The following is a 6,522-nucleotide window of genomic DNA, read 5'->3' as shown; positions in this document are numbered from 1 at the left end:
ACACACACACACACACACACACACACACACAGAGCCTCCTCCTTCCAGATTCAGAGAGATTAAATGAGACCCAGAGGTATTAAGATCCCACAGGTAATAAGAAGCAAAGCTGCAGTTATATAATAAGCTTAAATCATCTCAATGACTCTTCCCTCCTCCACCGTCTACTACCACCAAAAGTTCTCCCCTCTAGAACTACGTAGATCTTGGTGCTTGATATAACCCACAGCCCTGAGTGGCGGCCCTCTGAGATTACCTTCCATCCACACTGTGTATTTCTTGTATATATGTGGTTTTTTTGCATGTTGCCTCCCCCACTAGAATGAAAACTCCTTGAGGACAGGGACCATGTTTTTACTTTTCCTTTTATTTCCAGCACTTAGCATGGGCATATAGTAAACACTTAAATAAATGCTTGTTGGCCAGCTGATTGGATGGAGGAGGAATGGAGGCAGAGTGAATAAGGCTTTCTGCTAGAGTGGAAAGAGCACTGGATTTGGAATCAAGGGCCTAGATCTGAGTCTTAGCTCAAATACTTAGTCTCTTTGTATCCCTGTGCAAATTAACCATTCTAGGCCTCAGTTTATTTATCCGTAAATTGGGCTGGTTAGACCAAGTCCCTTCCAGCTCATTAGAGCTCATTAGAGCCTATGAGTTGTAGTGCATCCATCTCTGGAATTTGGGGACAATATAGCTTGATTGGGATACTGGTTTGGGGGCAAATTAAAATGCAGCAACTATCTATGTGAAAGGTATAGTGTGAGGCTATATAAAGATGAATGAGATAAGACTCCCATAGAAAAGAATATAGGAGGGGTGAGAAGCTGTAATGCAAATTACAATATGATAAATGGATAGAAGAGAAACAAACAAAATCTTACGAGACATTTGAGAAAGGAGATAACACTTCTAGTCGAGGGAATTGGAGCAAGTTTCTTAGAAGAAGTGGCATCGGAGTGGGACTTGTCAGGCATTTGGAAAAACTCATTCCAGCCATCCTTGTTGACAGCATGGCGAGATGTGGGCTGGGATATAGTGGTGATGTGGGTTGGGAACTGATCAGCTAACCATTCTTGCATTTGAATTGCGATCCAAAAAGATCTCTTCAAAGCTAATAAGGAGTAAATTTTGCTGTGTGCTGAACATCAATTCTTACAGTTTGGATTTAAAAAAAAAAAACAATTGTACAAGTAAAAGACAAGGGAGATACATCTAAGAAATCATTTGTGAAAAGACCAAAGGATTTTAGGGGACTACAAGCAGTGGAAGTCAACAAAAGCTAATTCAACCTTGGGCTGTATTATCAGAAGTGTAGTGTACAGATGGAGGGAAGATCTAATCCTGCTGTACTCTCTCTCATCACATCAAATCTACAAGGACTTCTGGATGCCATATTTTAGAAAGGATGTTGACAAACTGGGGAAAAACTTTAGGCAATGACCTAGAGGAGTGTGAGGGGATCACAGTCCATGGTGTTTAATGACCGATGTACTATAGGTTCTAGGATGTTTAGTCTAGAGAAGACAAGACAGGGAGGAAGGGAGAGAGATGAAAGTTACTTTCAATATTTGATCAAAAATCATACGTAAGAGAAATTAGATTTATTTTTGGAATAAGTAAGGACCTAGAGGGCAGAGAGTCTTCTGTCTTTGTATCCCACAGTCTGGTACAGTGCCTTGTACCTAATAGGCCCATAATAAGTGCTTGTTGAATTCAATTAAACTGGTTCAGGAGGGTTTCAACACAATGTACAGAAACACTTCCATAATTTTTTTTTCTTCAGAAGATAGTGAGTGCCCCATCAATGGTGGCTTTTCTTTTTTTTCTTTTTTTTTTCAATGGTGGCTTTTCAAGAGGGTATTAGATGGATATTTATTGGTAATATTATAGGCAGAATTCATTTGAGGAAAGAAGGCAGTATAGTGCCATGGATAGATTACTGGATTTGGTACCAGAGGATTTCAATACCAGTTCAAGCTTCCCCTCGGTGACCTGGACAAGTCATTTAACTTCTCTGGTCCTCATTTCTGTTATTAGTAAAATGAAGAGTTTGAATTAAAGTCCCTTTACAGACTAAGGTCCTTTTTATTTATGAACTTTTCAAGTTGTGCCCAGTTCAGAGATTCTTTGTCCTAGGATGGTGTGGCTCTAAACAAGCATAGGCGAGGCCATTAACTACAGGAAGAAATAAAGGCACTTTTTGGGTAGCCAATTTTACAACCTACAAAATCATTCATTCAATAGATATTTATTGAGTGATCCCATGAGATATTTGTAAAGTGCTTAGTGCAGTGGCTGGCACATAGTAGGCACTTAATAAAAACTTTTTTCTCTTCCCCCTTTTATGCATACAGTAGTGGAAAAGATGAAAAAAATGAATGACACGGTCCTTGCCCTCAGGGAGCTTCCAGTCCAGCTGGGAGGTTAACACAAAATAACTTCCATACGAGGCAGTGCCATATGGGAGGAGGTTGGTCCAGCTGATCTTCCAGCTCTGACATTCTGTGATTCTAGGACACCACCCGTCCACAGGCTAATTGTGCTGTGTATTGGGAAGTGAAAGCAGGGTGAAGGAGGAAGGGGAGGGGTGCTGTTAGTCCTGGGGCTGAGGACTTTTAAAATGTATTTTTTTTTTTCCTCAGATGTCAATTGTGTCATTGAAAGCAGTTTCAAAGCATCTTAGGTAGAGGAGCTAAGTGCTCAGGGATACAGGGCATGCCTTGTGTCCCTACTTCTTCCCTTGACCCTCATACAACCCCTATCTATCTTCTTCACCCCCCCCAGTTCTGCTCCCTCCCCCCTTCTCAGCCACCCACCTCTACCCCGCCCCAGTTCTCAGTGCCTCTTGGCGGAGGCTTTCCTTCCTATTAATACAAACCACGTGGGACCCTTTCTGAGGCCCGTCTCCAGGCAGAAAACTGTCTCTGATCGGGAAGCAGCAACGGCCACCTAGTGGCTGTCGAGCATCTTGGCAAGGACAGGATTCTGATCCATCGTCCTTGGGGGAATAAGGCTTCCTGGGTGCGTTTAGAGAGGGTGCCTGCCAATGGAAAGAGGAATAGGAATGAAAGGGTTAAGCAACCTCCCCAGCCCCTCCCTTTTCCCCACACGGCCCCCCACCCATCTCTCCTTATTGCCTTCTCCAACTCTCATCTCTCTCCACTTAAACAGTTTTCTCAGTGGGGAAAATGACAGCTTTGTTAGTCAAAATGCATTTATTAAGCACCTGTTGCGTTCTAGGTGCTGTACTGGGGATTCAAATAAAGGCCAAAAAAAGTGACCTTGGATAACTGGGAGTTGCTTCTGGGACTCAGTTTCCTTATCAGTTAATTCAATCTTTCTGTTAATACTTATTAAGGCTTTTCTATGTGCTAACAAGGGGCTGAAGGATTCCAGAGAATTCCCCATTTCCTTCAATGAAGTATTACTTTCAGTTCAATTCATTAAGCACCTCCTATATGCGAATGATGGGTTCTTGGAAGGAAGGAATATAACAATCATTTATTAAGTACCAAGCACTTTGCAAATATTATCTCATTTGCTCCTCACAACAACCCTAGGAGGTAGGTGCTATTATTATCTCCATTTTTCAGTTGAGGCAACTGATGTTAAGCGACTTGCCCAGAGTCACACAATTAGTGTCTGAAGGCAGGTTTGAACTCAGATCTTCCTGCCCCCAGTCTCAGAGTGCTATCCATCGTGCCACCTACCCGCCTCTGGGAACACAAACAATAAATGGATCAGTCTGTGCCACCTATGAGTAGTGAAGACATAATACGTACACAGAGAAACAAATATAAGTTATGCACAAAGTAAGTTCTAAGAGTTCAATGAAGTACCCCTCAACCAGTCTGGCCAAGGTACAGTCTGAGCCACTCCCACTCCCAAAGGAGGCACCCATCCCTTCTATGGGGAATTCCTGACTATGGGCTAGTGGGCCCTGAAGGCTTCTTTTCTCCAGCTTTCCAACACCCAAACTCATGCCACCATGAGATAGGAACTATATAGCGGTACCCTGTTGGGTTTCAGGTCACAGATTACAGCATGTCAGAGCTAGAAGGGATTTTGGAGGTCTACACCAATCCCTGCTTCTTTACAGTCCGAAGTCCCCTTTTACCTTACCACCTCCTGCTCCTGCAGCCCCTTCCTCCCTCTGATTGGAGAAAGTAGAAGGTGCAGATCCAGGTCCTCCAGGATCCTGCATTAATGAAAGGGCCCAGGACAGCCAGTTTAGTCATTTTTCAGCCGCCTACAGAACTGCATTATCAGCTTCCCTCACAGGAGACCTTTCCACCCCTGACTTTTCATCTCCTTTTGGTCTCCTTTTTATCTGTTGTCTTCCCCTTTTAGACTGTGAGCTTCTTGAGGGCAGGGACTGTCCTTTGCTGACCATCTCCAGTCCCTATCCTTTAGGCCAAGATCTACATCTTAAACAGGATCAGCCCTAGGATGACACTTATGTAGCACTTTAGGGCGTATCATTTTATCTTCTCAATGGCTCTGGAAGCTAGGTAGGGGATATATTATTCCCATTTTATTGATGAGAAAACTGAGGTTCGAGAGGTTAAGTGACTTTCTCATGGTCACACAGATGGTAAAAGTCAAAGATAGACTTCTACTCAGGTCCTTCCTGACTCCAAGTCCAGTACTATATAATGCCTCTGTCCCCTTTCATTTGTCCTATTTTGTTTCCTGACTCTACTACACCTTTCCCCTTCAAACCATCAGGAAAACTATCAGCACTTCTGGCGACCTTTTCCCAACTTGCCTCAGAATGAGGAAGGGGGACACAGTGTTGTCAGCATGATGACATTGAACTCCAAGGTCCTTTCCAGCTTTAACCCTCTGGTTCTCTGAATCTAGAACTCATAACCTATATAGCTTAGCTCACAAAAGATTCTGCCTGCTTTCCTCAGACCTACTAGACTCTGGCCCTAGCTTGAGGTGGGGGATGGGAACCTCTCTTAAATTCAGCAGGCACAGGACTGACTATCTTAGGGCACCAGCTTTTCTCCTGCCAACACTCAGGCTGACAGTCTTGCCACTTGGAGGAGGGAGGGGAGTAATTGGGTTTCCAGGGAGAGACCTAAATAGAGAAGGATAGGAACAGCCCACAGGAGGCCTCTGGGCCCCAGAAGATTAAAAAAAAAAAAAGCAGACTGGGATTGGTGGTGGCAGCAGGTCTGTGATATGGCCTATGAGAGAGAAAGTAAAGGAAAACCTTAGATGGAGCAAAGCATGGAATAGTTAGAGGTGTTGACTCTGATTCTTTATTGTCCCTGAGAGATACCTTACAAAGGAGGTCCTAGACTGAGAGAAACACAGCACATGAAACCCTGGATGTTGAAACCCCATAAGGGTCATCTAGGTAGAGAGGGACCCTCTGTATTGGACCCAAGGCGCAGAAATATTCCACAGAGAAGGGTTCAAACCTAGAGAGACCCTATGGGGGATTCCTAGACAAGGAGGTCGAGGAGAGAGAATCTGAGGCTGGGAGAAACCCTAATAGACATGGTCAGAGCACTGACCTAAGAAGCAGTGCTGGAGAGTGAAGAGAAGATGGACTGAAATCAAGAGAGACCTGGGATCTACCTGTATGATATAGGTTAATAAACTTCTTTATCTGTAAAATAAGTATAATTCTGGTTTCCTCCTGGAGTTGTTGTAATGAGCAAATTCACTCAAGTACAGTTTTACAAACAACACTTTTATCCTCATTGGGAGGTAAGTTCTATTATTGTCCCCATTTTACTGATAAGGAAACTGAGACCAGACCGACAGAAACTTGCCTGGGGTCACATAGCTAGTAAGTGCCTGAGGTGGGATTTGAGCTCAGGTCTTGCTGACTCCAGGTCCAGTGCTCTAGCCTCTGCTTTTTCCGTGGAGGGAGCATTGGGAAAGGGTTCACAGGATTAAGGAGGATTCTGGGGGGGGAGAGGAGGAAACCTTCCTGGAAAAAAGAATTGGGCTGACTTTTCAAGAAGAGTTCACTGAAATTCCCCAAGCCAAAATGCATTGTCCCCAGCACTCTCTCACCCATCTGCCAGGCAAGATGGAGGCTCACAGACACCAAGCTGATATACCCTCACATGCCATCATGGCTCATGCCCCACTGCCAGGTTTGCTCCTCCCCCTCCCCATTTCCCTTGTTGGAGGAGGGAGGAAGAAATCCCCCCCCATCACCCCCCCCCCCCCCCCCCCCCCCCCCAGATCTTCCATTCTGCCTTTCCTGAAACCAACTGTCCTGGAAAGAGGGAAGACAGAGCCAGTGAGGTCACATGAAGGTTAGAAGGGTGATCAGGCTTATATAGGAGATGGGTGATAAACAGAGAGAGCAGGTTGCCCCCCAAACCTTAATTCAAAAAAACAATGCCTACACACAGGCCCCCCCTTGCTCCCCAAGCCCCCAGCCATCAAGTCCAGAGCTTTGCTTAGTTAATAGAATACAAAAGAAGGAATGGGGGGGGGGGGCTGGGTGCAGGGGAGAGCACTGGAGAGAGGGAAAAGTTGGGTCCTTTCCAA

Source organism: Vombatus ursinus, unplaced genomic scaffold, assembly GCF_900497805.2.
Source record: "Vombatus ursinus unplaced genomic scaffold, bare-nosed wombat genome assembly UNPS02014801.1, whole genome shotgun sequence".
Classification (NCBI taxonomy): Eukaryota; Metazoa; Chordata; class Mammalia; order Diprotodontia; family Vombatidae; genus Vombatus; species Vombatus ursinus.
Note: the sequence above shows the minus strand (reverse complement) of the source record.